The sequence below is a fragment of the Oncorhynchus keta genome, unplaced genomic scaffold (genome assembly GCF_023373465.1).
Source record: "Oncorhynchus keta strain PuntledgeMale-10-30-2019 unplaced genomic scaffold, Oket_V2 Un_contig_13916_pilon_pilon, whole genome shotgun sequence".
Classification (NCBI taxonomy): domain Eukaryota; kingdom Metazoa; phylum Chordata; class Actinopteri; order Salmoniformes; family Salmonidae; genus Oncorhynchus; species Oncorhynchus keta.
In genome coordinates this window covers 26,754-50,800 of record NW_026278433.1, presented here as the reverse complement: position 1 = coordinate 50,800, position 24,047 = coordinate 26,754, and the positions used below count along the sequence as shown (strand labels likewise).

The following is a 24,047-nucleotide window of genomic DNA, read 5'->3' as shown; positions in this document are numbered from 1 at the left end:
TGTTCTAGATGGAGTAACCTGGGGAATAGTTACACAACGCCCCAGCTTGGTGAGATGCTGCCTTGTTCTAGATGGAGTAACCTGGGGAATAGTTACACAACGCCCCAGCTTGGTGAGATGCTGCCTTGTTCTAGATGGAGTAACCTGGGGAATAGTTACACAACGCCCCAGCTTGGTGAGATGCAGGCTTGTTCTAGATGGAGTAACCTGGGGAATAGTTACACAACGCCCCAGCTTGGTGAGATGCAGGTTTGTTCTAGATGGAGTAACCTGGGGAATAGTTACACAACGCCCCAGCTTGGTGAGATGCAGGCTTGTTCTAGATGGAGTAACCTGGGGAATAGTTACACAACGCCCCAGCTTGGTGAGATGCAGGTTTGTTCTAGATGGAGTAACCTGGGGAATAGTTACACAACGCCCCAGCTTGGTGAGATGCAGGTTTGTTCTAGATGGAGTAACCTGGGGAATAGTTACACAACGCCCCAGCTTGGTGAGATGCTGCCTTGTTCTAGATGGAGTAACCTGGGGAATAGTTACACAACGCCCCAGCTTGGTGAGATGCAGGTTTGTTCTAGATGGAGTAACCTGGGGAATAGTTACACAACGCCCCAGCTTGGTGAGATGCAGGCTTGTTCTAGATGGAGTAACCTGGGGAATAGTTACACAACGCCCCAGCTTGGTGAGATGCAGGCTTGTTCTAGATGGAGTAACCTGGGGAATAGTTACACAACGCCCCAGCTTGGTGAGATGCAGGTTTGTTCTAGATGGAGTAACCTGGGGAATAGTTACACAACGCCCCAGCTTGGTGAGATGCAGGTTTGTTCTAGATGGAGTAACCTGGGGAATAGTTACACAACGCCCCAGCTTGGTGAGATGCAGGCTTGTTCTAGATGGAGTAACCTGGGGAATAGTTACACAACGCCCCAGCTTGGTGAGATGCAGGCTTGTTCTAGATGGAGTAACCTGGGAATAGTTAACCTGGGGAATAGTTACACAACGCCCCAGCTTGGTGAGATGCTGCCTTGTTCTAGATGGAGTAACCTGGGGAATAGTTACACAACGCCCCAGCTTGGTGAGATGCAGGTTTGTTCTAGATGGAGTAACCTGGGGAATAGTTACACAACGCCCCAGCTTGGTGAGATGCAGGCTTGTTCTAGATGGAGTAATTTGATCAGGGAGGGGAAACAGGTCAGGTGGGTTTTTAATGACCACTTGTTGAAAGTCAGTCATGCTCATTCTAGCTGGCGTGTGAAGAATGTTGTTTGTTACTTCAAACCCGTCACGTCACACTTCCAGTACAACGGCGAGGGACCAACTCAGTTTAACCTGATTTTACAGTTTTTATCTGTGGTGCCACAAAACTGTGTTAGCCCGCTGAGCTAAAAGTGTGTGTGTGTGTGTGTGTGTGTGTGTGTGTGTGTGTGTGTGTGTGTGTGTGTGTGTGTGTGTGTGTGTGTGTGTGTGTGTGTGTGTGTGCTGCAGGTGGCACCATGAGTGTGATTCTGGACCTGCCCTACTCCTACTCTGTGGGGATTTCTGCAGTGGTGGCCATCGTCTACACTCTACTGGGAGGACTCTACTCTGTAGCCTACACCGACGTCATCCAGCTCATCCTCATCTTCTTCAGTCTGGTGAGTGACAGGCGGCCATTTTCAATCTAAACCAGTCTGGTGAGGGACAGGCGGCCATTTTCAATCTAAACCAGTCTGGTGAGGGACAGGCGGCCATTTTGAATCCAATTCAGTCTGGTGAGTGACAGGCGGCCATTTTGAATCCAATCCAGTCTGGTGAGTGACAGGCGGCCATTTTCAATCCAATCCAGTCTGGTGAGTGACAGGCGGCCATTTTGAATCTAAACCAGTCTGGTGAGGGACAGGCGGACATTTTTAATCTAAACCAGTCTGGTGAGGGACAGGCGGCCATTTTGAATCTAAACCAGTCTGGTGAGGGACAGGCGGCCAATTTGAATCCAATCCAGTCTGGTGAGGGACAGGCGGCCATTTAGAGTCCAATCCAGTCTGGTGAGTGACAGGCGGCCATTTTGAATCCAATCCTGTCTGATGAGGGACAGGCGGCCAATTTGAATCTAAACCAGTCTGGTGAGTGACAGACGGCCATTTTGAATCCAGTCCAGTCTGGTGAGTGACAGGCGGCCATTTTCAATCCAATCCAGTCTGGTGAGTGACATGCGGTCATTTTTAATCCAATCCAGTCTGGTGAGTGACAGGCGGCCATTTTGAATCTAAACCAGTCTGGTGAGGGACAGGCGGCCATTTTGAATCCAATCCAGTCTGGTGAGTGACAGGCGGCCATTTTCAATCCAATCCAGTCTGGTGAGTGACAGGCGGTCATTTTTAATCCAATCCAGTCTGGTGAGTGACAGGCGGCCATTTTGAATCTAAACCAGTCTGGTGAGGGACAGGCGGCCATTTTGAATCTAAACCAGTCTGGTGAGGGACAGGCGGCCATTTTGAATCCAATCCAGTCTGGTGAGTGACAGGCGGCCATTTTCAATCCAATCCAGTCTGGTGAGTGACAGGCGGCCATTTTGAATCTAAACCAGTCTGGTGAGGGACAGGCGGCCATTTTGAATCCAATCCAGTCTGGTGAGTGACAGGTGGCCATTTTGAATCCAATCCAGTCTGGTGAGTGACAGGTGGCCATTTTTAATCCAATCCAGTCTGGTGAGTGACAGGTGGCCATTTTGAATCAAAACCAGTCTGGTGAGGGACAGGCGGCCATTTTGAATCTAAACCAGTCTGGTGAGTGTAAGGCCGTGGAAACATTGTCCAAGTATTTTGGATGGAGCCAACACCTAGGAGTGATCTGTTGTCAGATGATTGACAACGGAGATAATTGCCCAACAAAAAAACACAGAAACGTTCTGTCTTTTAACAGATGGAACTCATCTGAACATACGAATGGATGTACTTTTGATGGACGAAAACATAAAATGATCATTATCATACACAATTTAATGTATGTTCATGTGTCTCATTGTGGCTGCACACAAAGACAGGATTTAATCATTTTTAATTTGGGCTTTTCTGTCTCTGCTGCCAGTGGCTGTGTGTCCCGTTCCTCATGGCCAACCCAGTGGTGGGTGACATCACCCAGACAGCCTTCAACCACACCTACCAGGCCCCCTGGCTGGGACACATGGAGAAGGAGAAGGTCTTCAAGTGGGTTGATGACTTCTTATTGGTGGTGAGATCAACTGATTGATGGATGGATGATTCATTTGTTAATGTGTTAAATAAGTCAAGTAAGTTAGATACGGATTGAATAAGCATTTGATAAGTAAAACATATACATACTCCTATCATACAGTCATATCACCAGTCTCTACATTACAGTCATATCACCAGTCTCTACATTACAGTCATATCACCAGTCTCTATATTACAGTCATATCACCAGTCTCTACATTACAGTCATATCACCAGTCTCTACATTACAGTCATATCACCAGTCTCTATATTACAGTCATATCACCAGTCTCTACATTACAGTCATATCACCAGTCTCTACATTACAGTCATATCACCAGTCTCTACATTACAGTCATATCACCAGTCTCTACATTACAGTCATATCACCAGTCTATATTACAGTCATATCACCAGTCTCTCTCCTCTCCTCTACATTACAGTCATATCACCAGTCTCTCCTCTCCTCTACATTACAGTCATATCACCAGTCTCTACATTACTCATACATTACAGTCATATCACCAGTCTCTACATTACAGTCATCACCAGTCTCTACATTACAGTCATATCACCAGTCTCTCATTACAGTCCTCCTCTCCTCTACATTAGCCTCTACATTACAGTCATATCACCAGTCTCTCTCCTCTCCTCTACATTACAGTCATATCACCAGTCTCTCCTTACATTACAGTCATATCACCAGTCTCTCTCTCTCCTCTACATTACAGTCATATCACCAGTCTCTCCCCTCTACATTACAGTCATATCACCAGTCTCTCTCCTCTCCTCTACATTACAGTCATATCACCAGTCTCTCTCCTCTCCTCTACATTACAGTCATATCACCAGTCTCTCTCTCCTCTACATTACAGTCATATCACCAGTCTCTCCTCTCCTCTACATTACAGTCATATCACCAGGCTCTCCTCTCCTCTACAGTCATATCACCAGTCTCTATATTCATCTCTCCTCTCCTCTACATTACAGTCATATCACCAGTCATATCACCAGTCTCTCTCCTCTACATTACAGTCATATCACCAGTCTCTCCTCTCCTCTACATTACAGTCATATCACCAGTCTCTACATTACAGTCATATCACCAGTCTCTCCTCTCCTCTACATTACAGTCATATCACCAGTCTCTACATTACAGTCATAACACCAGTCTCTACATTACAGTCATATCACCAGTCTCTCCTCTCCTCTACAGTACAGTCATATCACCAGTCTCTCCTCTACATTACAGTCATATCACCAGTCTCTCCTCTCCTCTACATTACAGTCATATCACCAGTCTCTATATTATAGTCATAACACCAGTCTCTATATTACAGTCATATCACCAGTCTCTACATTACAGTCATATCACCAGTCTCTATATTACAGTCATATCACCAGTCTATCCTCTCCTCTACATTACAGTCATATCACCAGTCTCTCCTCTCCTCTACATTACAGTCATATCACCAGTCTCTACATTACATTAGTCATATCACCAGTCTCTATATTACAGTCATATCACCAGTCTCCTCTACATTACAGTCATATCACCAGGCTCTCTCTCCTCTACATTACAGTCATATCACCAGTCTCTACATTACAGTCATATCACCAGTCTCTCTCCTCTACATTACAGTCATATCACCAGTCTCTATCTCTCCTCTACAGTCATATCACCAGTCTCTACATTACAGTCATATCACCAGTCTCTACATTACAGTCATATCACAGTCTCTATTAGTCATATCCAGTCTCTACATTACAGTCATATCACCAGTCTCTATTACAGTCATATCACCAGTCTCTACATTACAGTCATATCACCAGTCTCTCTCCTCTCCTCTACATTACAGTCATATCACCAGTCTCTACTCTCCTCTACATTACAGTCATATCACCAGTCTCTACATTACAGTCATTCTACATTACAGTCATATCACCAGTCTCTACCTCTCCTCTACATTACAGTCATATCACCAGTCTCTCCTCTCATCTACATTACAGTCATATCACCAGTCTATCACCAGTCTCATTACAGTCATATCACCAGTCTCTCCTACATTACAGTCATATCACCAGGCTCTCCTCTCTCTACATTACAGTCATATCACCAGTCTCTCCTCTCCTCTACATTACAGTCATATCACCAGTCTCTCCTCTCCTCTACATTACAGTCATATCACCAGTCTCTCCTCTCCTCTACATTACAGTCATATCACCAGTCTCTCCTCTCCTCTACATTACAGTCATATCACCAGTCTCTCTCCTCTCCTCTACATTACAGTCATATCACCAGTCTCTCCTCTCCTCTACATTACAGTCATATCACCAGTCTCTCTCTCTCCTCTACATTACAGTCATATCACCAGTCTCTCCCTCTCCTCTACATTACAGTCATATCACCAGTCTCTACATTACAGTCATATCACCAGTCTCTCTACATTACAGTCATATCACCAGTCTCTACATTACAGTCATATCACCAGTCTCTACATTACAGTCATATCACCAGTCTCTCCTCTCCTCTACATTACAGTCATATCACCAGTCTCTCCTCTCCTCTACATTACAGTCATATCACCAGTCTCTCTCCTCTACATTACAGTCATATCACCAGTCTCTACATTACAGTCATATCACCAGTCTCTCTCCTCTATTACAGTCATATCACCAGTCTCTACATTACAGTCATATCACCAGTCTCTACATTACAGTCATATCACCAGGCTCTCTCTCTCATATCACCAGTCTCTACATTACAGTCATATCACCAGTCTCTATCCTCTACATTACAGTCATATCACCAGTCTCTCTCCTCTACATTACAGTCATATCACCAGTCTCTACTCTCCTCTACATTACAGTCATATCACCAGTCTCTCCTCTCCTCTACATTACAGTCATATCACCAGTCTCTCTCCTCTACATTACAGTCATATCACCAGTCTCTCCTCTCCTCTACATTACAGTCATATCACCAGTCTCTCTCCTCTCTCTACATTACAGTCATATCACCAGTCTCTACATTACAGTCATATCACCAGTCTCTCCTCTCTCTACATTACAGTCATATCACCAGTCTCTACATTACAGTCATATCACCAGTCTCTACACATTACAGTCATATCACCAGTCTCTCTCTCTCCTCTACATTACAGTCATATCACCAGTCTCTACATTACAGTCATATCACCAGTCTCTACATTACAGTCATATCACCAGTCTCTATCTTACAGTCATATCACCAGTCTCTACATTACAGTCATATCACCAGTCTCTCCTCTCCTCTACATTACAGTCATATCACCAGGCTCTCCTCTCCTCTACATTACAGTCATATCACCAGTCTCTACATTACAGTCATATCACCAGTCTCTCTCCTCTACATTACAGTCATATCACCAGTCTCTCCTCTCCTCTACATTACAGTCTATCTCTCTCCTCTCCTCTACATTACAGTCATATCACCAGTCTCTACACATTACAGTCATATCACCAGTCTCTACATTACAGTCATATCACCAGTCTCTACATTACAGTCATATCACCAGTCTACTCTCCTCTACATTACAGTCATATCACCAGTCTCTCCTCTCCTCTACATTACAGTCATATCACCAGTCTCTCTCCTCTACATTACAGTCATATCACCAGTCTCTACTCCTCTATTACAGTCATATCACCAGTCTCTACTCCTCTACATTACAGTCATATCACCAGTCTCTCCTCTCCTCTACATTACAGTCATATCACCAGTCTCTCCTCTCCTCTACATTACAGTCATATCACCAGTCTCTACATTACAGTCATATCACCAGTCTCTACATTACAGTCATATCACCAGTCTCTCTCTCCTCTACATTACAGTCATATCACCAGTCTCTACATTATAGTCATATCACCAGTCTCTACATTACAGTCATATCACCAGTCTCTCTCCTCTACATTACAGTCATATCACCAGTCTCTCTCCTCTACATTACAGTCATATCACCAGTCTCTCTCCTCTACATTAGTCATATCACCAGTCTCTCTCCTCTCCTCTACATTACAGTCATATCACCAGTCTCTCTTCTCTCCTCTACATTACAGTCATATCACCAGTCTCTATATTACAGTCATATCACCAGTCTCTACATTACAGTCATATCACCAGTCTCTCTACATTAGTCATATCACCAGTCTCTCTCCTCTCCTCTACATTACAGTCATATCACCAGTCTCTCTCCTCTACATTACAGTCATATCACCAGGCTCTCTCCTCTACATTACAGTCATATCACCAGTCTCTCTCCTCTACATTACAGTCATATCACCAGTCTCTTCTCTACATTAGTCATATCACCAGTCTCTCTCCTCTCCTCTACATTACAGTCATATCACCAGTCTCTCCTACATTACAGTCATATCACCAGTCTCTCCTCTCCTCTACATTACAGTCATATCACCAGTCTCTCTCCTCTCCTCTACATTACAGTCATATCACCAGTCTCTCCTCTCCTCTACATTACAGTCATATCACCAGTCTCTATACATTACAGTCATATCACCAGTCTCTACATTACAGTCATATCACCAGTCTCTACATTACAGTCATATCACCAGTCTCTACATTACAGTCATATCACCAGTCTCTACATTACAGTCATATCACCAGTCTCTACATTACAGTCATATCACCAGTCTCTACATTACAGTCATATCACCAGTCTCTACATTACAGTCATATCACCAGTCTCTACATTACAGTCATATCACCAGTCTCTACATTACAGTCATATCACCAGTCTCTACATTACAGTCATATCACCAGTCTCTCCTCTCCTCTACATTACAGTCATATCACCAGTCTCTACATTACAGTCATATCACCAGTCTCTATCCTCTACAGTCATATCACCAGTCTCTATCTCCTCTATTACAGTCATATCACCAGTCTCTACATTACAGTCATATCACCAGTCTCTCTCATTACAGTCATATCACCAGTCTCTACATTACAGTCATATCACCAGTCTCTCCTCTCCTCTACATTACAGTCATATCACCAGTCTCTCCTCTCCTCTACATTACAGTCATATCACCAGTCTCTCCTCTCCTCTACATTACAGTCATATCACCAGTCTCTCCTCTCCTCTACATTACAGTCATATCACCAGTCTCTACATTACAGTCATATCACCAGTCTCTCCTCTACATTACAGTCATATCACCAGTCTCTCTACATTACAGTCATATCACCAGTCTCTCTCCTCTCTCTACATTACAGTCATATCACCAGTCACATTACAGTCATATCACCAGTCTCTCTCCTCTACATTACAGTCATATCACCAGTCTCTCCTCTCCTCTACATTACAGTCATATCACCAGTCTCTACATTACAGTCATATCACCAGTCTCTCCTCTCCTCTACATTACAGTCATATCACCAGTCTCTCCTCTCCTCTATTACAGTCATATCACCAGTCTCTCCTCTCCTCTACATTACAGTCATATCACCAGTCTCTCTCCTCTACATTACAGTCATATCACCAGTCTCTCTCCTCTACATTACAGTCATATCACCAGTCTCCTCTCCTCTACATTACAGTCATATCACCAGTCTCTCCTCTCCTCTACATTACAGTCATATCACCAGTCTCTACATTACAGTCATATCACCAGTCTCTCTCCTCTACATTACAGTCATATCACCAGTCTCTCCTCTACATTACAGTCATATCACCAGTCTCTCCTCTCCTCTACATTACAGTCATATCACCAGTCTCTCTCCTCTACATTACAGTCATATCACCAGTCTCTCCTCTCCTCTACATTACAGTCATATCACCAGTCTCTCCTCTCCTCTACATTACAGTCATATCACCAGTCTCTCCTCTCCTCTACATTACAGTCATATCACCAGTCTCTCCTCTCCTCTACATTACAGTCATATCACCAGTCTCTACATTACAGTCATATCACCAGTCTCTACATTACAGTCATATCACCAGTCTCTCTCCTCTCCTCTACATTACAGTCATATCACCAGTCTCTCTCCTCTACATTACAGTCATATCACCAGTCTCTCCTCTCCTCTACATTACAGTCATATCACCAGTCTCTCTCCTCTACATTACAGTCATATCACCAGCCTCTCCTCTCCTCTACATTACAGTCATATCACCAGTCTCCTCTCCTCTACATTACAGTCATATCACCAGTCTCTACATTACAGTCATATCACCAGTCTCTCTACATTAGTCATATCACCAGTCTCCTCTCCTCTACATTAGTCATATCACCAGGCTCTACTCTCTCTATTATAGTCATATCACCAGTCTCTCTCCTCTACATTACAGTCATATCACCAGTCTCTCCTCTCCTCTACATTACAGTCATATCACCAGTCTCTCTCTCCTCTACATTACAGTCATATCACCAGTCTCTCTCTCTCTACATTACAGTCATATCACCAGTCTCTCCTCTCCTCTACATTACAGTCATATCACCAGTCTCTCTCTCCTCTACATTACAGTCATATCACCAGTCTCTCCTCTCCTCTACATTACAGTCATATCACCAGTCTCTCATTACAGTCATATCACCAGTCTCTCCTCTCCTCTACATTACAGTCATATCACCAGTCTCTCCTCTCCTCTACATTACAGTCATATCACCAGTCTCTACATTACAGTCTATCACCAGTCTACATTACAGTCATATCACCAGTCTCTCCTCTCCTCTACATTACAGTCATATCACCAGGCTCTACATTACAGTCATATCACCAGTCTCTCTCCTCTACATTACAGTCATATCACCAGTCTCTATATTACCAGTCATCTCACCTCTCCTCTACATTACAGTCATATCACCAGTCTCTCTCCTCTACATTAGTCATATCACCAGTCTCTCTCCTCTCCTCTACATTACAGTCTATCATTACAGTCATATCACCAGTCTCTCTCCTCTCCTCTACATTACAGTCATATCACCAGTCTCTCATTACAGTCATATCACCAGTCTACATTACAGTCATATCACCAGTCTCTCTCTCTCCTCTACATTACAGTCATATCACCAGTCTCTCTCCTCTACATTACAGTCATATCACCAGGCTCTCAGTCTCTACATTACAGTCATATCACCAGTCTCTCTCCTCTATTACAGTCATATCACCAGTCTCTTCATTACAGTCATATCACCAGTCTCTCTCCTCTCCTCTACATTACAGTCATATCACCAGTCTCTCCTCTCCTCTACATATACCAGTCTCTCCTCTCCTATATCACCAGTCTCTCTCCTCTCCTCTACATTACAGTCATATCACCAGTCTCTCTCCTCTACATTACAGTCATATCACCAGTCTCTCTCCTCTACATTACAGTCATATCACCAGTCTCTCTCCTCTATTACAGTCATATCACCAGTCTCTACATTACAGTCATATCACCAGTCTCTACATTACAGTCATATCACCAGTCTCTCTCTCCTCTACATTACAGTCATATCACCAGTCTCTCCTCTCCTACATTAGTCATATCACCAGTCTCTCCTCTCCTCTATTAGTCATATCACAGTCATACATTACAGTCTCTACATTACAGTCATATCACCAGTCTCTACATTACAGTCATATCACCAGTCTCTCTCTCTCTACATTACAGTCATATCACCAGTCTCTCCTCTCCTCTACATTACAGTCATATCACCAGTCTCTCATTACAGTCATATCACCAGTCTCTCCTCTCCTCTACATTACAGTCATATCACCAGTCTCTCCTCTCTCCTCTACATTACAGTCATATCACCAGTCTCTCCTCTACATTACAGTCATATCACCAGTCTCTCTCCTCTACATTACAGTCATATCACCAGTCTCTACATTACAGTCATATCACCAGTCTCTCTACATTACAGTCATATCACCAGTCTCTCCTCTCCTCTACATTACAGTCATATCACCAGTCTCTCCTCTCCTCTACATTACAGTCATATCACCAGTCTCTCCTCTCCTCTACATTACAGTCATATCACCAGTCTCTCTCTCCTCTACATTACAGTCATATCACCAGTCTCTCCTCTCCTCTACATTACAGTCATATCACCAGTCTCTCTCCTCTCCTCTACATTACAGTCATATCACCAGTCTCTCCTCTCCTCTACATTACAGTCATATCACCAGTCTCTACATTACAGTCATATCACCAGTCTCTCTCCTCTACATTACAGTCATATCACCAGTCTCTACATTACAGTCATATCACCAGTCTCTCCTCTCCTCTACATTACAGTCATATCACCAGTCTCTCCTCTCCTCTACATTACAGTCATATCACCAGTCTCTCTCCTCTCCTCTACATTACAGTCATATCACCAGTCTCTCCTCTCCTCTACATTACAGTCATATCACCAGTCTCTACATTACAGTCATATCACCAGTCTCTCTCCTCTACATTACAGTCATATCACCAGTCTCTCCTCTCCTCTACATTACAGTCATATCACCAGTCTCTCCTCTCCTCTACATTACAGTCATATCACCAGTCTCTACATTACAGTCATATCACCAGTCTCTACATTACAGTCATATCACCAGTCTCTACATTACAGTCATATCACCAGTCTCTCCTCTCCTCTACATTACAGTCATATCACCAGTCTCTCCTCTCCTCTACATTACAGTCATATCACCAGTCTCTCCTCTCCTCTACATTACAGTCATATCACCAGTCTCTCTCCTCTACATTACAGTCATATCACCAGTCTCTCCTACATTACAGTCATATCACCAGTCTCTACATTACAGTCATATCACCAGTCTCTCCTCTCCTCTACATTACAGTCATATCACCAGTCTCTACATTACAGTCATATCACCAGTCTCTCTCCTCTCCTCTACATTACAGTCATATCACCAGTCTCTCTCCTCTCCTCTACATTACAGTCATATCACCAGTCTCTACTCTCTCTACATTACAGTCATATCACCAGTCTCTCCTCTCCTCTACATTACAGTCATATCACCAGTCTCTCTCCTCTACATTACAGTCATATCACCAGTCTCTACATTACAGTCATATCACCAGTCTCTACATTACATTAGTCATATCACCAGGCTCTCTACATTACAGTCATATCACCAGTCTCTCTCCTCTACATTATAGTCATATCACCAGTCTCTCTCCTCTACATTACAGTCATATCACCAGTCTCTCCTCTCCTCTACATTACAGTCATATCACCAGTCTCTACATTACAGTCATATCACCAGTCTCTCCTCTCCTCTATTACAGTCATATCACCAGTCTCTACATTACAGTCATATCACCAGTCTCTACATTACAGTCATATCACCAGTCTCTATATTACAGTCATATCACCAGTCTCTATATTATAGTCATATCACCAGTCTCTCCTCTCCTCTACATTACAGTCATATCACCAGTCTCTACATTACAGTCATATCACCAGTCTCTCCTCTCCTCTACATTACAGTCATATCACCAGTCTCTACATTACAGTCATATCACCAGTCTCTATATTATAGTCATATCACCAGTCTCTACATTACAGTCATATCACCAGTCTCTACATTACAGTCATATCACCAGTCTCTACATTACAGTCATATCACCAGTCTCTACACATTATAGTCATATCACCAGTCTCTCTCCTCTACATTACAGTCATATCACCAGTCTCTACTCTTCTACATTATAGTCATATCACCAGTCTCTCTCCTCTACATTACAGTCATATCACCAGTCTCTACATTACAGTCATATCACCAGTCTCTCTCCTCTCCTCTACATTACAGTCATATCACCAGTCTCTTCTCTCCTCTACATTACAGTCATATCACCAGTCTCTCTCCTCTCCTCTACATTACAGTCATATCACCAGTCTCTACATTACAGTCATATCACCAGTCTCTCCTCTCTTACATTAGTCATATCACCAGTCTCTCCTCTCCTCTACATTACAGTCATATCACCAGGCTCTCTCTCCTCTACATTACAGTCATATCACCAGTCTCTCTACATTACAGTCATATCACCAGTCTCTCTCCTCTCTCTACATTACAGTCATATCACCAGTCTCTTCTCTCCTCTACATTAGTCATATCACCAGTCTCTACATTACAGTCATATCACCAGTCTCTACATTACAGTCATATCACCAGTCTCTATATTACAGTCATATCACCAGTCTCTCCTCTCCTCTACATTACAGTCATATCACCAGTCTCTACATTACAGTCATATCACCAGTCTCTACATTACAGTCATATCACCAGTCTCTACATTACAGTCATATCACCAGTCTCTACATTACAGTCATATCACCAGTCTCTACATTACAGTCATATCACCAGTCTCTCCTCTCCTCTACATTACAGTCATATCACCAGTCTCTATATTACAGTCATATCACCAGTCTCTCCTCTCCTCTACATTACAGTCATATCACCAGTCTCTACATTACAGTCATATCACCAGTCTCTCCTCTTACATTACAGTCATATCACCAGTCTCTCTCCTCTACATTACAGTCATATCACCAGTCTCTATCTATTACAGTCATATCACCAGTCTCTACATTACAGTCATATCACCAGTCTCTCTTCTCTCCTCTACATTACAGTCATATCACCAGTCTCTCCTCTCCTCTACATTACAGTCATATCACCAGTCTCTACATTACAGTCATATCACCAGTCTCTACATTACAGTCATATCACCAGTCTCTACATTACAGTCATATCACCAGTCTCTCTACATTACAGTCATATCACCAGTCTCTCTCTCCTCTACATTACAGTCATATCACCAGTCTCTCTCCTCTCCTCTACATTACAGTCATATCACCAGTCTCTCTACATTACAGTCATATCACCAGTCTCTCCTCTCCTCTACATTACAGTCATATCACCAGTCTCTCCTCTATATTATAGTCATATCACCAGTCTCTACATTACAGTCATATCACCAGTCTCTACATTACAGTCATATCACCAGTCTCTCCTCTCCTCTACATTACAGTCATATCACCAGTCTCTACATTACAGTCATATCACCAGTCTCTACATTACAGTCATATCACCAGTCTCTACATTACAGTCATATCACCAGTCTCTACATTACAGTCATATCACCAGTCTCTCTACTCCTCTACATTACAGTCATATCACCAGTCTCTACATTACAGTCATATCACCAGTCTCTACATTACAGTCATATCACCAGTCTCTACATTACAGTCATATCACCAGTCTCTACATTACAGTCATATCACCAGTCTCTACATTACAGTCATATCACCAGTCTCTACATTACAGTCATATCACCAGTCTCTCTCCTCTACATTACAGTCATATCACCAGTCTCTACATTACAGTCATATCACCAGTCTCTCCTCTCACTCTACATTACAGTCATATCACCAGTCTCTACATTACAGTCATATCACCAGTCTCTCCTCTCCTACATTACAGTCATATCACCAGTCTCTACATTACAGTCATATCACCAGTCTCTACATTACAGTCATATCACCAGTCTCTCCTCTCCTCTACATTTACAGTCATATCACCAGTCTCTACATTACAGTCATATCACCAGTCTCTCCTCTCCTCTACATTACAGTCATATCACCAGTCTCTCTCCTCTACATTACAGTCATATCACCAGTCTCTCTCTCCTCTACATTACAGTCATATCACCAGTCTCTCTCCTCTACATTACAGTCATATCACCAGTCTCTACATTACAGTCATATCACCAGTCTCTCCTCTCCTCTACAGTCATATCACCAGTCTCTACATTACAGTCATATCACCAGTCTCTCCTCTCCTCTACATTACAGTCATATCACCAGTCTCTCTCCTCTATTACAGTCATATCACCAGGCTCTCCTCTCCTCTACATTACAGTCATATCACCAGTCTCTACCCTCTCTACATTACAGTCATATCACCAGTCTCTCCTCTCCTCTACATTACAGTCATATCACCAGTCTCTCCTCTACATTACAGTCATATCACCAGTCTCTACATTACAGTCATATCACCAGTCTCTCTCCTCTCCTCTACATTACAGTCATATCACCAGGCTCTCCTCTCCTCTACATTACAGTCATATCACCAGTCTCTACATTACAGTCATATCACCAGTCTCTCTCTCCTCTACATTACAGTCATAACACCGGTCTCTATATTACAGTCATATCACCAGTCTCTATATTACAGTCATAACACCGGTCTCTATATTACAGTCATATCACCAGTCTCTACATTACAGTCATATCACCAGTCTCTCCTCTCCTCTACATTACAGTCATATCACCAGTCTCTATATTACAGTCATAACACCAGTCTCTATATTACAGTCATATCACCAGTCTCTATATTACAGTCATATCACCAGTCTCTCCTCTCCTCTACATTACAGTCATATCACCAGTCTCTACATTACAGTCATATCACCAGTCTCTCCTCTCCTCTACATTACAGTCATATCACCAGTCTCTCCTCTCCTCTACATTACAGTCATATCACCAGTCTCTCCTCTCCTCTACATTACAGTCATATCACCAGTCTCTCCTCTCCTCTAGTCTCTCCTCTCCTCTACATTACAGTCATATCACCAGTCTCTCCTCTCTCTACATTACAGTCATATCACCAGTCTCTCTCCTCTATTTACAGTCATATCACCAGTCTCCTCTCTACATTACAGTCATATCACCAGTCTCTCTCCTCTACATTACAGTCATATCACCAGTCTCTCCTCTCCTCTACATTACAGTCATATCACCAGTCTCTCCTCTCCTCTACATTACAGTCATATCACCAGTCTCTCCTCTCAGTCTACATTACAGTCATATCACCAGTCTCTCCTCTCCTCTACATTACAGTCATATCACCAGTCTCTCTCTCTCTCTACATTACAGTCATATCACCAGTCTCACCAGTCCTCTCCTCTACATTACAGTCATATCACCAGTCTCTCTCCTCTACATTACAGTCATATCACCAGTCTCTCTCCTCTACATTACAGTCATATCACCAGTCTCTCCTCTCCTCTACATTACAGTCATATCACCAGTCTACATTACAGTCATATCACCAGTCTCTCTCTCTCTACATTACAGTCATATCACCAGTCTCTCTCCTCTACATTACAGTCATATCACCAGTCTCTCTCCTCTACATTACAGTCATATCACCAGTCTCTCTCCTCTACATTACAGTCATATCACCAGTCTCTCCTCTCCTCTACATTACAGTCATATCACCAGTCTCTACATTACAGTCATATCACCAGTCTCTCCTCTCCTCTACATTACAGTCATATCACCAGTCTCTACATTACAGTCATATCACCAGTCTCTCTCCTCTACATTACAGTCATATCACCAGTCTCTCCTCTCCTCTACATTACAGTCATATCACCAGTCTCTCCTCTCCTCTACATTACAGTCATATCACCAGTCTCTCCTCTCCTCTACATTACAGTCATATCACCAGTCTCTACATTACAGTCATATCACCAGTCTCTCCTCTCCTCTACATTACAGTCATATCACCAGTCTCTCCTCTCCTCTACATTACAGTCATATCACCAGTCTCTCCTCTCCTCTACATTACAGTCATATCACCAGTCTCTCTCCTCTACATTACAGTCATATCACCAGTCTCTACATTACAGTCATATCACCAGTCTCTACATTACAGTCATATCACCAGTCTCTACATTACAGTCATATCACCAGTCTCTCTCCTCTACATTACAGTCATATCACCAGTCTCTCCTCTCCTCTACATTACAGTCATATCACCAGTCTCTCCTCTCCTCTACATTACAGTCATATCACCAGTCTCTCTCCTCTCCTCTACATTACAGTCATATCACCAGTCATTACAGTCATATCACCAGTCTCTCCTCTACATTACAGTCATATCACCAGTCTCTCCTCTCCTCTACATTACAGTCATATCACCAGTCTCTCCTCTCCTCTACATTACAGTCATATCACCAGTCTCTCCTCTCTCTACATTACAGTCATATCACCAGTCTCTCTTACAGTCTATCACCAGTCTCTACATTACAGTCATATCACCAGTCTCTCCTCTCCTCTACATTACAGTCATATCACCAGTCTCTCCTCTCCTCTACATTACAGTCATATCACCAGTCTCTCCTCTCCTCTACATTACAGTCATATCACCAGTCTCTCATTACAGTCATATCACCAGTCTCTCTCTCTCTACATTACAGTCATATCACCAGTCTCTCCTCTCCTCTACATTACAGTCATATCACCAGTCTCTCTCCTCTCCTCTACATTACAGTCATATCACCAGTCTCTCCTCTCCTCTACATTACAGTCATATCACCAGTCTCTCTCCTCTACATTACAGTCATATCACCAGTCTCTCCTCTCCTCTACATTACAGTCATATCACCAGTCTCTCCTCTCCTCTACATTACAGTCATATCACCAGTCTCTACATTACAGTCATATCACCAGTCTCTCCTCTCCTCTACATTACAGTCATATCACCAGTCTCTCCTCTCCTCTACATTACAGTCATATCACCAGTCTCTCCTCTCCTCTACATTACAGTCATATCACCAGTCTCTACATTACAGTCATATCACCAGTCTCTCCTCTCCTCTACATTACAGTCATATCACCAGTCTCTCTCTCCTCTACATTACAGTCATATCACCAGTCTCTCCTCTCCTCTACATTACAGTCATATCACCAGTCTCTCCTCTCCTCTACATTACAGTCATATCACCAGTCTCTCCTCTCCTCTACATTACAGTCATATCACCAGTCTCTCCTCTCCTCTACATTACAGTCATATCACCAGTCTCTCCTCTCCTCTACATTACAGTCATATCACCAGTCTCTCTCTCCTCTACATTACAGTCATATCACCAGTCTCTCCTCTCCTCTACATTACAGTCATATCACCAGTCTCTCCTCCTCTACATTACAGTCATATCACCAGTCTCTCCTCTCCTCTACATTACAGTCATATCACCAGTCTCTCCTCTCCTCTACATTACAGTCATATCACCAGTCTCTCCTCTCCTCTACATTACAGTTATATCACTATTCTCTTCTATCTTCCAACCATTTATTTTCTCTACTGCTCAAAACTCTTTGCTCCACCTTGATAAGGAGGAATCAATATGCAATACACTCGTTCATTACAAATTGAGTCAAAACGTTTGAGTAAAGTTCAGTTGTGTAATAGCAAAAGAGACTCAACAGCTGAATCCCCGTACCGTTGGAATGGCAGCACTCTCTCACATCCTATCAAAGCTCCCCCCTCTCATACCATGAGATATTCAACTATTTTTTCCACTAACATGGCACAGCACTTTCCCACAGACGCTTTCATCCTCATTAAGGCCATGGTCTTGTGTTAACCATGAACCAGGAGTTTCTACAATCTCAACCAGTGTTGGCACCATCTTATCTTGTTGTTGTTAGGCCATGCAGCCTATCTGTGGTTTCCAGTCTCAAGCTTTCTAACAGACAGTCCCCCAAAAACCACAAACAGCCCTCGACCTCACCATGACTCTACAATACAAAAAAACATCCTGGAGACTCAAGGCCTCATTCTACTTCCCCTTAAACAACACAAACATAACTTATTCATGGAAGTCATTTAGCAGGGACTCTTATCCAGAGGGACTTACAGGAGCCGTAAGGGCTAAGTGCCTTGCTCAAGGGCACCTCGGCAGATTTATCACCTAGTTTGCTCAGGGATTGAAACGTTAACAGCGATTCTACCTGCCACCATTTCACAATCTAACAACCTCCTTTATGTTCTTGTCATTTTCCCTTTCTCCTCTGTCTCCTTATCCTCCCCCTCCTCTTCTCCCTCCCTTCCTCCTATCCTCTCCTCTCCTCCCTCCTCTTCTGCCTCCCTCCCCTCCTCCCTTTATTCTCCCTCATCTCCTCCCTCCTCTCCTCTTCTCCCTCATCTCCTCCCTCCTCTCCTCTTCTCCCCCATCTCCTGCCCCCTCCTCTCCTCTCCTCCCTCATCTCCTGCCTCCCTCCTCTCCTCTCCTCCCTCATCTCCTGCCTCCCTCCTCTCCTCTCCTCTCCCCTCTCCTCTTCTCCCTCATCTTCTGCCTCCCTCCCCTCCTCCCTTTATTCTCCCTCATCTCCTCCCTCCTCTCCTCTTCTGCCTCCATCCTCTCCTCCCTCCTCTCCGCCTCTCCTCATCTCCTGCCTCCCTCCTCTCCTCTCCTCCCTCCTCTCCTCCTCTCCCTCATCTCCTGCCTCCCTCCTCTCCTCTCCTCCCTCCTCTCCTCTTCTGCCTCCCTCCCCTCCTCCCTTTCTTCTCCCTCCTCTCATCTCCTCCCTCCTCTCCTCTTCTTCCTCCCTCCTCTTCTGCCTCCCTCCTCTTCTGCCTCCCTCCTCTTCTGCCTCCCTCCTCTTCTGCCTCCCTCCCCTCCTCCCTTTCTTCTCCCTCCTCTCATCTCCTCCCTCCTCTGCCTCCCTCCTCTTCTGCCTCCCTCTCCTCCTCCCTTTCTTCTCCATCCTCTCCTCTTCTCCCTCATCTCCTCCACTCTCTCCTCAGGCGTTGGGTAGCTTGTCTTTCCAATGTTTCCACCAGAGGACGCTTTCGGCCTCTTCGTCGTTTAACGCCCAGGTCACCTGCTTCGCGGCTGCTGCCATGGTCCTCATCCTGGGGATCCCCTCTGTCCTGGTCGGGGCTGTAGCCGCTTCCACAGGTAATAAAATACAAAAAGGTTTTCCAACCCCGGAGCGGACAATGTGAATAATCTGTTGTTGTGCCCTTGTGCAAGGCACTGAAACCCTTATTGCTCCAGGAAGTAATGGTCGTCTCTGACCCCCACTCTTCACCGGCGTCTCGGGGAGTTGGGATATGTAGATAAAAATACATTTTATTTTTTATTTCACCTTTATTTATCCAGGTAGGCTAGTTGAGAACAAGTTCTCATTTACAACTGCGACCAAGATAAAGCAAAGCAGTGGGACAAAAACAACAACAGAGTTACACATGGAGTAAACAATAAACACAACATACAGTCAATAACACAATAGAAAAAGTCTGTATACAGTGTGTGCAAAAGAGGTAATATAAGGGAGGTAAGGCAATAAATAGGCCATAGTGGCAAAATAATTACAATATAGCAATTAAACACATGTTCACTTGTTCAAGAATAATGGACAAATATAAGCACCTCCAAGTTAATGTTATTAAAGGGGTTATAAAGTTTCAGAGAAAAAGAGTTGTGTGTCGTTGACTGGTTTGTCTGTTATCTGATGTCCGTAAACTGCTCCTATCATCTACCTCACATCATGAACCATAACACACTCCAGTCTAGTGGCAGTGTCCTGGTGTTGTGGCTAGAGTGCATGTTTGTTATTACTCTCTGTGGAGCACGAGATCCCTTGAATACATGTGGTTTCCCTGCAGCTCACATGAGCTGATTGCAAAATGAAAGAATTTACACAGCATACTTGTGTTTATGCTTTTAGACTTCATCAAAGTGTGATTGTCAAAACGACCAAACTTTATTGACACTTTCCTGGTGTGTCTCCAGACTGGAACCTGACTTCGTACGGGTCTCCGTCTCCGTATGAGCGCAACGAGACGGGATTGGTGCTCCCCATCGCCCTGCAGCACCTGGCTCCGTCCTACGTGTCGGTCATCGGCATCGGGGCCATCGCCGCCGCAGTGATGTCATCCGTGGACTCTGGCCTGCTCAGCTCCGCCTCCATGTTCTCCTCCAACATCTACAAGAACATCATCAGGACGCAGGTAAAGAGTTGGCTGCAGGCTTTCGTTCTATCCCATCACTTACACCTCGTTCTAACAAATCTGTGTGTGACTAGATACTCAATACAGTAGACATGACTTAAGGAATTTAGGTCTGTTTTCCCAGACGCAGATGAATAAACCTACTAGTCCAGAACTGAAACACATTCTCAATGGACATGATCCATTGTGTTCATTAGTCCTGTTCTAGGTCATAGGTCATGTACCAGAAAATCACCACTAAATGCATAAATAAGTGTTTTTTTCCAATTTCATCCATTTTTGGGACATTGGCAAGACATTTTTCAATTCACATTGCATTGGGTTCTATAGTGTAATAGCATTTTTGGGACATATAGCCTAACTCCGTGCTCCCTCTTGTGACTTCTCTGAGTATTACACCACAGGGCTGTTCAAGCTCTTCTGACTTCTCTGAGTTTTACACCACAGGGCTGTTCAAGCTCTTCTGAGTTTTACACCACAGGGCTGTTCAAGCTCTTCTGACTTCTCTGAGTATTACACCACAGGGCTGTTCAAGCTCTTCTGACTTCTCTGAGTTTTACACCACAGGGCTGTTCAAGGGGCAGAGGAACACACCCCTTTAACTGCTGTACCTCCATTTCGTGTCTGTCTCCCCCATTCTCCAGATGACACACAGGGAGGTTCAGTGGGGGATCTGTATCTCATACGTCTAGAGAGTTTATAACCACTGTGCCTCCATCTTGGATCTGCCCTGACCACTGTGCCTCTATCTTGGCTCTGTCCTCCCTACTGTGCCTCCGTCTTGGATCTGTCCAGCCCACTGTGCCTCCATCTTGGATCTGTCCTCCCCACTGTGCCTCCATCTTGGATCTGTCCTCCCTACTGTGCCTCCATCTTGGATCTGTCTCCCACTGGCCTCCATCTTGGATCTGTCCTATCTTGGAGCCCACTGTGCCTCCATCTTGGTGCCTCCTCTTGTCCTCCCACTGTGCCTTCATCTTGGCCCTGTCTCCCCACTGTGCCTTCATCTTGGCTCCTGACCACTGTGCCTCCATCTTGGATCTATCTCTCCTCCAGGCCTCAGACAGGGAGATACAGTGGGTGATCCGTGTGTCGGTGGTGGTGGTGGGGCTGTGTGGGATGGCCCTCACTCTCCTCCACAACAGTACCTTTGCCCTGTGGATCCTGGCGTCTGATCTCTCCTACACCATCATCTTCCCTCAGCTCATCTGCGTCCTCTTCTTCCAGGTGTGTGTGTGTGTGTGTGTGTGTGTGTGTGTGTGTGTGTGTGTGTGTGTGTGTGTGTGTGTGTGTGTGTGTGTGTGTGTGTGTGTGTGTGTGTGTGTGTGTGTGTGTGTGTGTGTGTGTGTGTGTGTGTGTGTGTGTGTGTGTGTGTGTGTGTGTGTGTGTGTAAAATGCAGAGGTGATATTTTGTGTGTGGGCCTTATCTTTTCCCTGCATCACAAACATGGTGGTGTGTCACTAGCCTGAGTGCCAGTCTGTTTGTGATGTCATCATGCCAACTCACTCAACATCATGCCAAATGGTCGGCTTGACAACTACAGCAATGGAGATGGCAAGAGCACAAACCGGCCCTAGCCACAAAGCGTCTTAGAGTAGGAGTGCTGATCTAGGTTCAGGCCCCAACCTGTCCATATCATCTAATTCATTATGATCAGGCCCCAACCTGTCCATATCTAAATCATTATGATCTCAGGTTCCATGATATAATCTTATTCATTATGATCAGCCCCAACCTGTCCATATCTAAATCATTATGATCTAGGATCAGGTTCCAACCTGTCCATATCATCTAATTCATTATGATCAGGCCCCAACCTGTCCATATCTAAATCATTATGATCTAGGATCAGGTTCCAACCTGTCCATATCATCTTATTCATTATGATCAGGCCCCAACCTGTCCATATCTAAATCATTATGATCTAGGATCAGGTTCCAACCTGTCCATATAATCTCATTCATTATGAACTAAAAGGTTAAACTGATCCTAGATCAGAACTCTTACTCAGAGAGGCTTTGTGGATACAGGCCCAGGTTATAATTCGTCTGGCTACCCAGAGTCCTTGCTCCAGCCAAACGCTAGGCCACACCCACAGACGTTAGTTTCTTCTCCACAATGAGTTTGGACCGGAGTACCTCCCCGATTCTTCACCGAATGTGAACACATTCAGGGCCGTCTGATTGGTCCAGAAACCGATGGGTTGGACCAGAACCAAAACACATGTGGGTAAAACAGCGGTTTGAAAAAGTGTAATTGGCTTTGATACTCTGATTAATTTAGTTATTTTACTGCTGGTCTTTAATTATTTGTTACTTTTATTTCTTTACTTTAAAAACAAAACAGCATTATTGGTTAAAACTTCTTAGGGCTGCAATCCTGTTAACGGGATCGATATGACAACAGCCAGTGAAAGTGCAGGGCGCCAAATTCAAACAACAGAAATCTCATAATTAAAATTCCTCAAACATACAAATATTTCACATCATTTTAAAGATACACTTCTTCTTAATCCCACCACAGTGTCTGATTTCAAAAAGGCTTTACAGCGAAAGCACCACAAACGATTATGTTAGGTCACCGCAAAATAACAGAAAAACTGTAATTTTTCCAGCCAAATACAGGAGTCACAAAAATCAGAAATAGAGATACAATTAATCACTAACCTTTGATGATCTTCATCAGATGACACTCATAGGACTTCATGTTACACAATACATATATGTTTTGTTCAATAAAGTTCATATTTATATCCAAAAACCTCAGTTTACATTGGCACCATGTTCAGAAATGCCTCTAAAATATCCAGAGAAATTGCAGAGCCATATCAAATAACAGAAATACTCATCATAAACTTTGATGAAAGATACATGTTTTACATAGAATAAAAGATAAACTTGATCTTAATGCAACCGCTGTGTCAGATTTCAAAAAAGCTTTACGGCAAAAGTACAATATTCAATCATCTGAGAACAGCGTTCAGCCACCAAAGCCAGCCATACAGTTACCCGCCAAATTGTGGAGTCAA

General features: G+C 43.8%; 1 pseudogene; it reads left to right on the top strand.

Moving 5' to 3' along the window:
- Positions 1 to 24,047, top strand: part of LOC118382075 (high-affinity choline transporter 1-like) — a 31,388-nt pseudogene that overhangs the window by 5,457 nt on the left and 1,884 nt on the right.